Source organism: Maylandia zebra, linkage group LG6, assembly GCF_041146795.1.
Source record: "Maylandia zebra isolate NMK-2024a linkage group LG6, Mzebra_GT3a, whole genome shotgun sequence".
Lineage (NCBI taxonomy): Eukaryota > Metazoa > Chordata > Actinopteri > Cichliformes > Cichlidae > Maylandia > Maylandia zebra.
In genome coordinates, this window is record NC_135172.1 from 25,985,265 (window position 1) to 26,000,750 (window position 15,486).

Genomic DNA, 15,486 nt, shown 5'->3' on the forward strand with positions numbered 1-15,486 from the left:
AGAAAAACCTTTCATTTTTTCTTTCTGAATGTATAGGCAGTTTCTATTAATATAGGTTAATGAAAGTAAAGTTCTCTCTCTGTTGATGTAAGCCATTGTAGCTCATCCACCAGTCTCTTTCTCTCTCATGTGTTAGATGCTTTTTTTTATTTGATAAGTTACAGTTTGGACTGGTGTTTACATCACTGGATAGACTATCACAATACACAACCAAAATAACAGTGAAGCAGTCCATTGTCAATATCAAAATCCAGTGCCAATGCTATGGCAGAGAGGCCTGCAACTCTGCCACAAAAGCAGCACTTTCCTTCCCACAGCAGTGCTTTGTTGCTGATTAATGCACCATTCAAAATCCATTCTCTCCTAATTTAACAGTCCTTCACAGCTTATAGAATAAGTATTAGCATGGAAAAAACGGAAGTCCATTATATTCATGTAAGAGATCACATCCCGAAGAGGTGAGAGTCCAGTCTTGTCTGCACAATCACATGGCTTGCCCTACCTCATCTAGCCTGCAGATGTCACTGTTGAAACATTTTGATCAGAACCTCAACCACAAATAGACATTTTATTTAATAAATTATTCTGACATGTGGTAAATATTAATTTCAGTCAGTTACCCTGTTGACATTTAATATTGCTCTTGTCTTTAGAAAGATTACCACTTTTAATGCCCTTCCATCTGCCACCAATCTGTTACATCATTTACTGTCTTTCATTTCATAACTCTAAATCAATAATGTGGTTCTTATGTATACCCCAGAATCTCTTGCAAATCTCTTCACCTTTGTAAGCTATTAAATTCAGCTTCTTATCAGGATGATGGCTCCAGTCAAACTGTAAAGCATTCAGGACTCTGGGGCTTTTATTGTGAAAGATAAGGACATGAGCACATGGTAGCTTCATCGTGTTTCTCGGGTCTGCTTTGGCCCACTTATTAACCAATCAGCGTTCAGCCTATGCCAAACTATTCCTTGTTGGATTTCAAAAGAACGGCACGGGAGCACGCTTGTGTAAGCTGAATACCCGTCTCCATAGGCTCTACATACATATGGAAACGGACAAAACTGTGGTATCATAACATAAAACCTGAAAGAGAAAACATGACTTCACAGTGCACCTGCGGGGACCGGTTGCTATGACGACTAAAGCCACTGAGAGGAGTGTTAGGAAGGCAGACGTGAAGGTTTCAAAGAAAAGCTTATCAAGTGAAAAGTCGTATTAAAAAATAGTTTCAGCCTGAGTGGCAGCAACTTTCCTACTACAAAATATGAATTTTTCAGTTTTATTTATACAGCGCCAAATCACAACAACAGTTCCCTCAAGGCGCTTTATATTGTAACGTAGACCCTACAATAATACACATATTATTGTAGTATTGCGACCGTGGTTCAGGGGATTGGGAAGGTCATCTTGTAACTGGAAGGTTGCCGGTTTGATCCCTTCCTCTGTCTGTCTTGGTCGTTGTGTCCTTGAGCAAGACACTTCACCTACCACCTACTGGTGTTGGCCAGAGGGGCCGATGGCGTGATATGGCAGCCTTGCTTCTGCCAGTCTGCCCCAGGGTGTGGCTGCAACTTTAGCTTGCCTCCACCAGTGTGTGAATGTGAGAGTGAATGAATAGTGGAATTGTAAAGCGCTTTGAGGGTCTCGAAAAGCGCAATATAAATGTAATCCATTATTATTATATAGAGAAAAACCCAACAAGCATATGACTCCCTATGAGCAAGCACTTTGGTGACAGTGGGAAGGGAAAACTCTCTTTTAACAGGAAGAAACCTCCAGCAGAACCAGGCTCAGGAAGGGTCAGCAATCTGCTGCGACCGGTTGGGGTGAGAGAAGGAAGACAGGATAAAATACATGCTGTGGAAGAGAGACAGAGATTAATAACAAGTATGATTTAATGCAGAGATCTCTATTAACACATAGTGATTGAGAAAGATGACTGAAGAAGAAATGAATACATCATGGGAATTCCCCAGTTTTAAGCCTAATCTTAAAAGTAGAGCTAGTACTGCATCCAAACTGGAAGTCAAGTCAAGTCAAGTGGCTTTATTGTCATTTCAACCATGTGCAGAAGTAGAACAGAAGTACAATACGACAATACGACCACAATACAACCATGTGCAGTATGTACAACGTTCCTCCAAGACTGTGGTGCTACATATAACATGTAACAGACAATCAACACGGGGCTACATAGAGGGCAAGTGTGCAAAAATTGAAAAAAACAAAACAAGACAAAGACAGTGTAACACCAGAAAAAACAAAATGATACAGACACATGGCAGTGCAGACACAGAAAGTGTGACAATGCCAGTGGGTTGTGCAAAAGACTGAGCATTCTGCTAAAATTTGCTCCTCTGGGCTTCCTCACCAATATGTCATTCTGAGCATCAAACCGTGCGTTGTTCAGTGCATCTGTTAGCGAGGCGTCGCCATCAACCCCAGGTGTCTTCTTCTTGTAGTTGCTGATGGCCTTGATGCCCTGCTACATGCAACTGTCTAGGAAGTGGCCATGGATTCTTCTGCCGTGTACTTGCTTTGCTGCACTGATGTCTTGAGACAGTTTGGCCCTTGCTGTTCCCAGGGCAAACAAACAAAGGAACCACAAAGCTGTCAGTAAACCATTTTATGCCTTACCAAGCCAGGTGTATCCAGAAATCTTGGGAAAAGGTCCAGGACAGAAGAAGCTGTGGCTGGATCTTGAATCACTTTTTGCCTATGTTGAAATGTCACCTTCATTTTCTCTTTGACAGTTTCATGTCAGTTGAGTGCCTCATCACTGACATAGCTTCCTTGCAGTCATCACCTGACAACTGTCTCGCATTTGAACACAAGTTGTGAAGAATTTTGGGGCTGTCTTGAAAAGCTGACCTTGGTTTCTGCATCTCTTCAGTAGAGTTGCGCTGCACAGTTTTCAATCTCCATGCCAGGTAACCAGAACCACTTTGGTGATCATAGAAATGTTCCTATCGAATTATGAGCAAGAGAGATTTGTTCCGTATTGATTACCTGTTACCCTACACTGTTTGTAGCAAGTTTTGGATACTGAAGAAAACTCCTTCCTGACTGTTGGGATTGTTCAGTAATACATGTCAAAAAGCCAGATATGGCAAATGCATTAGAGGTCTATTTAAATCAATTGTTACAGAATGACATATTTTTTGTACATTTATTTATTTTGGGTCCATTATGTTATAAATGAGCAAAGGACTGAAATCATTTTTTCTCACTGTTTACATTTCTACTGTTTAAGTGACTGGTATTCATACGGTGTTAAATTAATGTGTAATGAGTAACCTGTGCATTGTGCATATGGTGGGTTTCAGCAGTTGCTGTAAGAAACAGTATTACTGGCTTGGACAAGATATGTAATGGTGACTTATAGCTAAGGTGACTTAAGTATACATGTTAAGTGATGTTTAAAAAGTAACAGTAATTACTGTGCTTTAAAGTTGTAACAGTAAGCTGAGATTAATATTCATTTGCTCCTCAACTACCAAATCAAATTTAAGCTGCTGCATTAACGTTTACATTAAGGCTAAGTATACAAATTTAAAAAAAAAACCCTCCAACAATGGCAGAGTTTGAGACTAATCCAGAAATCAGTGAAAAGGGTGATGTGGAACAATTTTCTGCAGATGAGCAACTACAAGCAGTTGAAGGCACAGCTGATGATGTTTCTACTATCACAAAGAGCACGACAGAGCCAACGAGTCCGTACGTTGACGGAAAAGGGCAAAGAACTGTACGATAAGCACATAGGCTACATTCACACTGCAGGCAAAAGCGCATCAAATCTGACTTTTTTGAACCTATGCGACCCATATCCTATCATGGTATGACAGTGTGAACAGCACAAATCCGATATTTTCAAATCCAATCTGGGTCACTTTTGTATGTGGTACTGAATCCGATACATATCTGATGTTTTAGAAAGCGACTGCTGTTTGAACGGTCATGTCGCACTAAATCCGTCTTTTACGTCACTGACACAAGTTAGATGCCAATTATCAGCGCCGGAGAAGTGCACGAGAAGACATTGTGAATGCTTCTTGGCCATCCAGTGAAAATGTTGGGAAGACAGCGTTGGAGAAACGTGGACCTTTTATTTGTACTGTATAATCTCCTGTCATGGTCCGCGGCCCGGCGTCCGAGGTGCTGATGGGACTCCCGTGGGCGTGGCTGCTAACTCCACACCTGCATCCCATCCCAGGCGATCACCAGGTGGACTATTTAATCCTGCCTAGCCTGCTGCTCCACGCCAGTCCGTAGTCGTCCTTCAGCGGTAACGTACACCTGCGGGAAAGCCCTTATGCAAACCTATCCGTGTGAACTAACACTAACTCTGCCCTGTGTACTCAGATCACAGCTCGGCGTGTTTGAGCCACCAGCCTGTCCACCTGCCCGTCTGGAATTTGGATCCCGATCAGCCCCAGCCGCCTTGACCTTTCTGGAGCTTCTCCCCACGGACCCTCACCCCTCCCTCCGGTTCCCTCGGCCCCGCTATCATCGTAAGACGCGTACTCTACCTCCCCTCGTATGCTGCCGTTTTCCCCGCACCCCAATAATCCTTTTTCCTTTTTCTGTTTCAGCCTCCCACAGTCCCGCTCTCGGCGTTCCAGCGCGACTCGCCTCCCGGTCCCTCGGTTTCTCTGGTTCCGTGCGTTTTTTCCCTTCTACCCTCCCGGGACACCCTCAGTTATAATAAAGTTTATTTTTTGTTCTCTCGTACCACTGTGTGTGTGTTCTGCTCCTGGGTCCAGCTTGTGCGTGGAACTTCGGTTCATGACAATCTCCTCTCTAAAACAGCAATTAGGATCATTATTAGGCCATATGTAAATAAAAAAATAACTTTATAACTTAAAGAAAAATTGGGAAACGTAAAGTCAGAAATAAGTCTTTATAGTAAGGGCCATCAGTCAAACAGTACTGTTTTGGTCTGGGTCTAAACAGAGCGCATTGTGTGTGATGTCTTCTTTTGCGCATGTGGGCCGCTTTGAGGGTTCATACTAGAGCGCGTTTGCTGTCACATTTTATTTGTGGTGTGAACAAGCAGACAAAAAATCGGAATTGAGCATTAAGACCTGCAGTGTCAACGTTGTCATTAAGGATGCCAAAGGAGCTATAGATGGTCAGTGCTCAAAGGATCTGCTACAAGAACATGTTTCCAAGGTTCTGAGTGCTTCTAAGGTTGTGAATGGTTGAGTTGAGACGTATTGAATTTCCAGATAATGACACAAGATGGAGGATGGATATGTGTGAAGCCATAACAAAGACAATTGTTGAATCTGTAAGAAAGTGCCCAAGCCCAAGTAGAGTGGAGGTTCAAAGAGATGAAGAACATTGGAAGGATACTGAGTCTTTACCTAAGTCAGTAGCCTCAGATGTGGAAAGTAGGGATGAACAATGGAAGGAGACTGAGTCTATGCCTAAGTTAGCCTCAGACAGGATGAGTGTCAAGTCACACCACACTAACCTCTCTTCTCATTCAAGGGTTTCCTCCAGACACTCCAGCAGGCTCTCAGCTAAAAGACAAGATGCAGCTGCTGAAGTTACAGCAAATGAGGCTGCTCTGCAAGTTCTGCTTGAACAAGATATCCATATGAAGAAAACTGAAAGACAAGAAGCAGAAATAGCACAAAGACAAAAGGCTCTAGAAGTAGAACGACTTGTTACTGTAAAAAAGCTGATTGCAGCAAAGGCTCGACAGCAGGTGTATGAATAAAGTGAATGTTCAGATGAAGAAATATACAACCTACTTCACCACAGATCTGAGAAGAAAAATGAAGTCAAGTCTGAAAAAATGACCAGCATATCAAACGGTGTTCCTCGCCACCGCAACGAAAGGTGAACACAGAAGATCTGGTTAAAGCATTTGCAGTGTCTCTTAATGCAAGTCGTCTTCCGGTACCAGAGCCAACAATATTCAGTGGCAATCCTATCAGATATAATGATTGGAAAATTTCCTTTCAGACTCTGATCGACAGGAAAAATATACCAGTTGAAGAGAAGACTTATTACCTGAGAAAATATGTAAGTGGACGTGCAAGTAAGGCAATAGAAGGCTACTTCCCACTTGGCACAGAGGCTGCATACTATGCAGCATGGGCAGTTCTCAAAGAGAGGTATGGGAATCCCTTCCTCGTAGCCAAGGCCTTCAGATACAAACTTGGCACATGGCCTAAGATAAGCTCTAAAGGCAGTATGGAACTTCAAGCATTTGCTGACTTCCTTTGCTGCTGCAAGACAGCCATGTTGCAAATGAAGGGGTTTGAAGTGCCTGTAATCCTATAACATCTCTCTTTGCTCTCAAGCCAAGTGAAATTGAAGGGGAACAGAAGCAATGTAGCAAAGGTGCTAGCAATTAACTCAAATGAAAGAACTGTTAGTGCTAGTTGTGTGTACTGTGAAAGGTCGGGTCACAGCCTACTTAAGTGTAGAAGGTTCAAAAGTGAGAGCATTCTAGAAACTAAAGTTTGCTCAAGACAAAAAGTTATGTTTTGGCTATCTGAAATCTGGTCATTGCTCCAAGGATTGTGAAAGCAGAGAAACCTGTGACACATGTAATAAAAGGCATCCAACATGTCTTCATGACAATCGTACTAGGGAAGAGAGAACAAGGAGAAATCAAAGCAAGAACAGTGACAGGACAAGACAAATGAACTCAGACGTCTCACAAGACGACAGTGTCACACCAACAACAAGTGAAGCAACTTCTAACAGAGTCACACAGAATGTTGACAACACTCACACATCTTCCATTATTCCAGTATGGGTTTCAACCAAAGGTGAGCCAGAGCATGAAATTCTTGTGTACGTGTAACAGTGTTTATGTGGTATTATTCCACTTGCCACAAATATCAGTGTAATGGGGAAACAGCGCCCCCCCTTTTGGTGTGGCTGGTTAGGTGAGGCTGGCTGCAGTAATCGCTGCCAGTCTGCCGTAGCCATACGAGAGTGTGCTGTGCGGAGTGGTGTATGGCGAGCCTGTGCACTGATAATACACCGTTGTTTCCATTCAGGAAATAAAGTGGCAACGATCGATCAGAGACTCCTTGTCTTTTTAAAAACACTACACAACGCAGAGTCGAGGAGTCTGTTTGGGCCGAACTGTTGCAGCGGGATGAAGCAGAAACCGGTTACACTGGTGCCGTGACCCCAGCTCCTGCTATCCTGCGACCGCAACGGGGGCCGTCTACTTCCTGGAAGGTGGAAAAGTCGCGGGAGACTGGCTTTTCTTAGTCCCGCCATTTTCTGCGTTCTTTAGAGACATCGGGGCGGGGCTCTGTGCTTTCTTTGTTTTGGAGAGTTACAAAAAAAAAAGAAAAAAAAAAGGGAGGGACACATTGCTGAGCCATGGCAGATTTTCCCGGTTTTGGCAGGGGAAGGGGGGCAGTTGGTTTTACCCCTCTGCATTCATATGGCAGAGGCAGATCAAGGTTGCTGACAGCCCCAGTTTCCTCCACACCTAAGCCTGTCCTTGCTGAGTTAAATGAAAACCCTATTGTTGGGAACTGTGATGATCTACAAAATACTAGATCAGAAACCAGTCCCACAAAAGAGAACCTTTATGCAGAGATTGCAACGCAAATTGGGTTTTCTATTGGGGAAAGCATTGCCTCTTGTCTTGAATCTCGGTTGGGCTCTGGAGTGGGAAACAGTGTTGTTGGGTCTGCCAATGTGTTATCTGAACCCTCACTATTGAATGTGATTGTAAAGTCTGATGTTAAAGAACCTGTGTGTTTTAGAGGGGATGGCTGTGATACATGCAGTGTTCAGGAATGGGAGGAAATGATGATGACTTTTTTTAAGAGAAGAGGGGTACCAGTTGCTGAACAAGCTGATGATGTGCTAAGTAAACTGCTGGGGAGGGCACGAGAAATAGTCAAGGTGGGCATACGTAGTAAGCCATCGGTGTGTCTTGAGAGGGGCCCAGAGCCCATTTTTGAGATCTTAAAGCAGCACTTCAGTGACACTGCCTGTTCAAGCATGCCTTTAGCTGATTTTTATGCAACACTACCCAACTCAGGTGAAACACCGTTTGATTACTGGCTCAGGTTGAACAGAGCCATGGAGGTGACTGAAGACTGTCTGAAGAGACAAAATAAGTCCTTTGCATATCTGACAAAAGAGCTGACTGCTATGTTTATCCGCCACTGTCCAGACTCAGAACTGTCTCTTATTTTCAAGTGCAAGCCCCTGCAGCAGTGGACGGTTGCTGATGTGCACGAGAAATTGCTGGAGCATGGCAAGGACCGGAAGTGCACCCCTCAGTTTAGTGCAGTCAGTGCCTTTGTCATGGTCCCGGGCCATGTGGGCCCAGTATTCTCAGTTTTTGTATGTTTTGTATTTCATTCCCTAGTCATGCCTTGGTTCCTAGGATTATTTAGTTATGATGATCCTTATTTGATTACCTCTTGTGTGCCCCTGTGTATCTGTGAGCCCTCGTCTCTCCTTGTGTTTTATTCTGTTTTCCCCAGCCCGTTATGTCTGTGTTCTCCCCGTGCTCTCTCTCCTCCTGTTTGAACCTCTGTACTTCCTGTTTTACTTTGGGACTCCCGCACCTGTATACGTCATGTTATGTTCACCCCGCCCTGTCTCGTTATGATTATCAGTGTCACCTGTGTTCCCCATGTGCTCCCACTTCCCTCGTTAACCCTCGGTGTATTTATGTCTGCGTCTCCCTCAGTTCTGTGTCGCGTTCTCCCTCATGCTGCGTGGATTTCCCTGTGTCTCTCTCCGAGTGTTAGTTTATTGTTCCCAGTTTAAGTTTTGTATTTCCTGTGATCTGCCTTCCAGCATTAAAGCTGTGATTTTGAGTTTATCCCCTGAGTCCGTGAGTTTGCATTTTGGGTCCTCATCCTGCCTGCCACACAGCAAGCCATGACAGCCTTGAGTTTTCAGCAACAGGAGGTGAGTCCTAATGTGCAGCAGGCGACAGGCAACAGTAAGTGTATTACACCATCACCAACCTCTACCTCAGCATCACTTACCGACCTTCATGCAAAACCACCTACTGATCGTCTTGATCATGTGATAGCCCTGTTAGAGAAAGTCCTGGAGGGACAGCTTCGACAAGCAAAGCTGCCTGCTAAAGATGATGTAAGGGTTCCCCGGAACCAAACACACAAAATTGTGCCTTGCGTGATTTGTGTTGACACTGAACATTCTACATATCACCACTGTAGAGCCCATCAGCTATGTTTCATCTGCCATGCTGGCGACCACACACGGGCTCAATGCCCCAGGGCCGTGTCTGTCAGAGTGAGGGGGCCTGAATCAGCCACCCAGCAGCTGGGAAACTAGATGGCCTACATGTGGAGGGGGCAAGTGTTAGGCCTGAAATCGCCCCCAAAGAGGATGATTTTGATGATTTAGAATCTGTATTACACACTGTTTGTGAGGAGCGCCAGCTAGGCCGGAGACCCATTCTTCAGAACACACACAGACTAAAACAGCATGATGAGCTGTTCTATGAAAATGTGACCCTGGGTGGCAAAGTGTCTGTTAAAGCCATGCTTGACAGTGGCTCTATGGCCTGCACCCTCAGCACCAATATGATGCCCCAACTATTACATCATGCAGTGCTGCAGACCCCCACCTTGCAACCCACGGATGTCGTCCTGATTGGCTGTGGTGGTTCGAGGACAGTTCCATCAGGTGTGTGTGACATTACAGTGGAGATATATGGCTGTAAAGTTGTTGTGCCAATGTTGGTGATTGCAGGGCAGAGTGAGGACCTCATTTTGGGCAGTAACCTAATGAGGTATCTGGGTAATCACCTGAGGGAAGAGGGACATTTAGGAGAGGAATGCAGCAAGACTCTGAGTGCGGAAGAACAGCTTAATAAAAATCTGCTGAGTTCAATGTCAGGAGTGGTGGCCCCAGGGCATGTTGGTGATAAGATCAGAACTGTCAAGCTAAAGAGAGCTGTAACATTAGAGCCTTTGACAGAACACCTTGTTTGGGGCAGGCTGCAGCTAATGAATAATGGGGAAGTGGGCAGTGCTGTCGTTGTAGAGCCCACCGGGTCAAAGTCTGGACCGAGGTCAGTTATGGTTGGAAGAACTGTAGCGCATCTAAACAGTGATGGGTGGCTCCCTGTGAAAGTGCTGAACCCCTTTGACAAGCCGATAACACTGAAACGGAACATGAAGTTGGCTGACGTGTCCCCCTGTACAGCAGTGGAGAACTTCAGCCCCACTGGCTCCTACTTGCAACAGAACATGCAACGGTCTACTGGCTCAGCTTGGTGCCATGATGAGCAGAGTCTAGTCACTGATGTTTCCACTTTGCCAGATGTTTCACCCTCACAGGAGGTGACAAGTGGTTGTAGCCCCCTACATGCAGTGCTGCAAAATCTGGGGCTGTCTGATATCGACATTGATTCATGTGCAGTTTCGCCGGCTGGCAAAGAAAAACTGGTTGGCCTCATAGCCCAGTTTGAGTCTATCTTCTCGAGAGACAAGCTGGATTGTGGCAAGGCTGCCTACATCGAATTCGAGTTGTGGACGACAAGCCATTCCGGTTGCCATGCCGACGTGTGCCGCCGACTCATTATGAAAAACTAAGACAGGCTTTGAATGACATGGAGGAACAGGAAATAATTTGGAAGTCTTGCAGTGAGTTTGCATCACCCCTGGTCTTAGTTTGGAACTAGTCCGGTGAGTTGAGAATCTGTAACGACTTTTGCTGGCTTAATGCTAGAACTGTCAAAGATGTTCACCCACTCCCGCATCCGACTGACGCACTGGCTGCTTTGGGAGGGAACGGATTGTTCTCCACAATGGACTTGACTTCGGGTTATTATAATGTGGAGGTGCATGAGGAGGACCGTAAGTACACGGCATTTACGTCTCCATTTGGGTTGTACGAATATAATCGTATGCCACAAGGACTGTGCAACAGTCCGGCCACCTTCATGAGGATGATGCTAGGCATTTTTGGGGATCAGAACTTCCTCAGTGTGCTGTGTTATCTTGACGATGTTCTGGTTTTTGCCCCGACAGAAGAATTGGCACTGGAGCGCTTGCATATGGTGTTCCAGAGACTCCAGGTTCACAACCTTAAGTTGGCTCCAAAGAAGTGCCATTTTCTGAGACAGTCTGTGAAATTCCTGGGGCACATTGTAAATGCTGATGGGATACAGTCAGACCCTGACAAAATAGCATCCATTACATCCCTTGCAGAGGCAGACCTTATGGAAGAGGGTTCGAGTGTCCCATCCCAACAGAAGGTCCGCTCATTTTTGGGGATGGTAATGTTCTACCAACAATTTATTGAGAACTGCTCATCCATCGCAAAACCTCTGTTTCGGCTGACATCTGGGGATAAAGTCCCTTGTGGTTCACGGCGAAAGCACCGGCTGGTGCGTACAAAGCTGTGTGAGGAGGACTGGACGGATGAATGCAGGGCAGCTTTCAATGAGCTGAAGCAGGCCTTGTTGGATCGAGTGCTCCTGGCCCATCCTAATTTTGAGGAGCCCTTTTTGCTCTCTGTTGATGCCTCCAGCAGTGGCCTTGGTGCCGTGTTGTTGCCTTTGCCAGTAAGACACTCAATCATGCACAGTCCAAGTACCCAGCGCATAGGCTGGAGTTCTTTGCATTGAAGTGGGCGGTGTGCGACAAGTTCCATCACTGGTTGAGGGGTCATCAGTTTACCGTATGGACGGATAATAACCCTCTCACTTACATGCTTTCTAAGCCAAGACTGGATGCATGTGAGCAGAGGTGGATCGCAAAGCTAGCGCCTTTCAAGTTTGACATAAAGTACATTCCTGGTCCTAAAAATGTGGTTGCTGACGCACTGAGCAGGGAGCCCTTCGTGCACCCCAGGGCCTCACACCGTTTGATAAGAGTTCCATATAAGGAACTTCTGGCAGAAGCAGAGGCAGTCGCCACTGGTGGGGTTCAGGAGGCCTTCAGATGGACTGTTCACTCAGCTGATAAGGCCTCAAGCAATGACCAGCCTGTTGTTTCGCAGTGCACAGCTGTTGCACAGACAGGAATGCTGATATCTTCTGAGGTGGGAGCTGTCTTCCAGGCCCATAGTGAACATGAGTCCAGGGTGTGGCCACATGCTCTCCTTCTGCCCCAATGCTCTCAGACTGTGCTTACGCCAAACCAGTCTGACTCTGAACCCTTCTTGCGTGATGACCTAGTGGGACACCAGCGGCGTGATGATGTGCTGTGCAGAGTGATCTCCTATGTGGAAAGGGGACGGAGACCCTCGAGGAGGGAGCGGGCAAGTGAACCGGTTGATACGAAGAGATTTCTAAGGGCTTGGGACAAGTTAACTGTGAGGGATGGTGTGCTGTATCGAGTCTCCAAGAAGCCCGTCTCAAAGACAAAGATTTATCTGTATGTTGTTCTGCCAACCTTGCGGCTCGCTGTACTGAAAGGCGTCCATGATGAAGCCGGTCACCAGGGACAACAACGAACACTTTATCTGGCCAGGCATAGATTCTACTGGCCTGGTATGGCCAAACATGTGTCAGAGTATGTACGGTGCTGCAGAAGGTGTGTTGTTAGCAAGTCGCCTGAGCGAGAGCACCTTTGGAGAATATCAGAACATCAGAGCCTCTTGAACTGGTCTGCATAGATTTTTGGTCTGCAGAGGATTCGGCGAACAAATCACTGAATGTGCTTGTGGTCACAGACCACTTTACTAAGATGGCTCAGGCCTTTCTATGCCCCAATCAGTCTGCTAAGGCGGTGGCACACCAACTCTGGCATAACTACTTCTGCATCTACGGCTTTCCGAAACGCCTTCACTCGGATCAAGGAGCTAATTTTGAGAGTGTGCTCATTGCCGAGCTATTGAATGTGGCAGGTGTCCAGAAGTCTCACACGACCCCATACCATCCGATGGGAAACGGCTCCTGCGAGAGGATGAACCGTACCTTGGGCAACATGATTCGTGCATTACCCCCAAGAGCCAAGCAAAGGTGGCCTGAGGCACTGAAAGCTCTCACATTCGCCTATAACTGCACAGTCCATGAGACAACTGGCTATGCGCCATTTCTGCTGATGTTTGGCAGAGTGCCAAGACTGCCGATTGATGTGATCTTTGGCTCTGTTATTGAGCACCAAGACCTCATGAACTATGATCGATATGTCCAGACATTGAGGAGGGACCTCAAAGAGGCCATGGATTTGGCGCAGGAGGTGGCACGCAAAAATTTGAAGCATCACATGGACCTCTACAACCGGAAAGTGCGGGGAGCCCCAGTAGCGATTGGTGATCACGTCCTTTTGGCCAACAAAAAGGGACGTGGCAAAAGAAAACTTGCTGATCGCTGGGAGAGTGTTGTCTATACAGTTTTTGACAAAAATGATGAGAGTCACACCTTTAAGCTGATGGATGATTCCACAGGGGAAGTGAAAGTTGTGCATCGCAACCTGATAATGCCAGTGAACTTCCTCCCTCTCAGTGGTGTTTCAGTTCAGGATGATGGAGATGAGCTTTCTGAGTCTGGCTCGCTGATGGTTGGATGCGACGGAGAAGCTGTCTGCAACTCATCAGTGGGCACGGCTGAATACAGGACGAGAGCTTGGGTGTCTGACTTACCGTCTGCAGTGTCCAGCGACTCGCTGATGACAGAGGTTACTCAACCAGAAGGCAGCATGGTGGATCGAGAGCTTGCCTGTACCAGTGTCCCCCTTGTTGACACTAAGGAGCAGGTAGATGCCACCTCTGGTGGTCAACATTCTGACCTGCTTATGTCTGTGGCCCCAGTTGCAGCCTCCTCTGTTTCGGAGTTGGCAGCCATTACTGACAGTGACCAGGACAATGAAGCTACGATTGAGGGTCATGTCTCAACCACAGTTGTTCCACCCAACGCAGACCCGATTGATGTTAGCAGGATGGTGGGGACCCGTGCTAGATCGAGAGTGGGACGGTTACTTAAGCCTGTTTCCAGGTTGATTGAAATGATGCATCAGAGACCTGTTAAAGTTTAAATATTGTTGATAACTGTGAGTTGATTCTATTGTTGTTGAAGTGGGACTTTGATCTTTAGAATTGAAACTGATTATTTGTCGTTGATTTTTCTGTGTCGGAGTGGTGTACAGTTATGATGTGATGAAATATGTAACTGGCATATTTTGTTCTTTTTTGGAAGGGGTCTGGCCAACTTCTTCTTCTACTTCCTTTGGGGATAGTCCTCTGACTGAATTTTCTTTGTGACTGTACGACCTGGTATTACTGAACAGATTTATCACATGCTGATAGCTGTGGATTAGCTATTGGATTTTTTTTTTTTTATCTTGTTCTTTTTTTTTGAGGATTATTGGGTTTTTGTCCTCTGTTTGTGTTATGGTGACTGTGGTGTACCTGATTTTTTTTTTAAGGGTGTTTTTTGTTTGTTTGTGGTGTTTGTTTATTTGAGTGTGCAAGTGGAATTCAGCAGGGGGGGAATGTAACAGTGTTTATGTGGTATTATTCCACTTGCCACAAATATCAGTGTAATGGGGAAACAGCGCCCCCCTCTCGGTGTGGCTGGTTAGGTGAGGCTGGCTGCAGTAATCGCTGCCAGTCTGCCGTAGCCATACGAGAGGTGAGTTGTATTGTTCCGCACACGATATAGCTAAGTAGTACAGACACATAAACATGTTTGATTAGCTGACGAGCACCGAGTGTAATAAGTGCTTAGTGGACACATGTCCAACACCAGTTTTATGTACTTTTCATTTGTTTATTAATGTGTGAAACTGTATGCTAAAGCGGAATGCTAATGAGATGTTCTGCCGTAGTGTGCTGTGTGGAGTGGTGTATGGCGAGCCTGTGCACTGATAATACACCGTTGTTTCCATTCAGGTACATCATTTGTTGTTGCTGTTATTTTATTGTATATTAGAAATTGTAATATTGCTGCAGTAATCACTGCCAGTCTGCCGTAGCCATACGAGAGTGTGCTGTGCGGAGTGGTGTATGGCGAGCCTGTGCACTGATAATACACCGTTGTTTCAATTCAGGAAATAAAGTGGCAACGAACGATCAGAGACTCCTTGTCTTTTTAAAAACACTACACAACGCAGAGTCGAGGAGTCTGTTTGGGCCGAACTGTTGCAGCGGGATGAAGCAGAAACCGGTTACATACGCACTCCTTGATACACAGAGCGATACAACCTTTATTCTTGAAGAAACTGCACAAGCTCTGCATATCAAAGGTGAATCGACTCAGCTAAAGTTCACTACCATGTCTTCAAGAAACACAGTTGTGTCCTGTTGCAAGCTCTCAGGTCTACAAGTCAGAGGGTGCTACTCAAGACCATTTCCCTACCAGTAACATATGCCAGAGATTGTATACCTGCAAACCGAGATCACATTCAGACATGGCCTCATCTCAAATGCATTGCAAGTGAGATCGCTCCACTTCAAAGCTGTGATGTTGGTCTGCTGATTGGGTAAAACTGCCCCCAAGCACTTGTTTCTTGTGAGGTTGTGTCTGGAAAGGAAAATCAGCCGTTCGCACAAAGA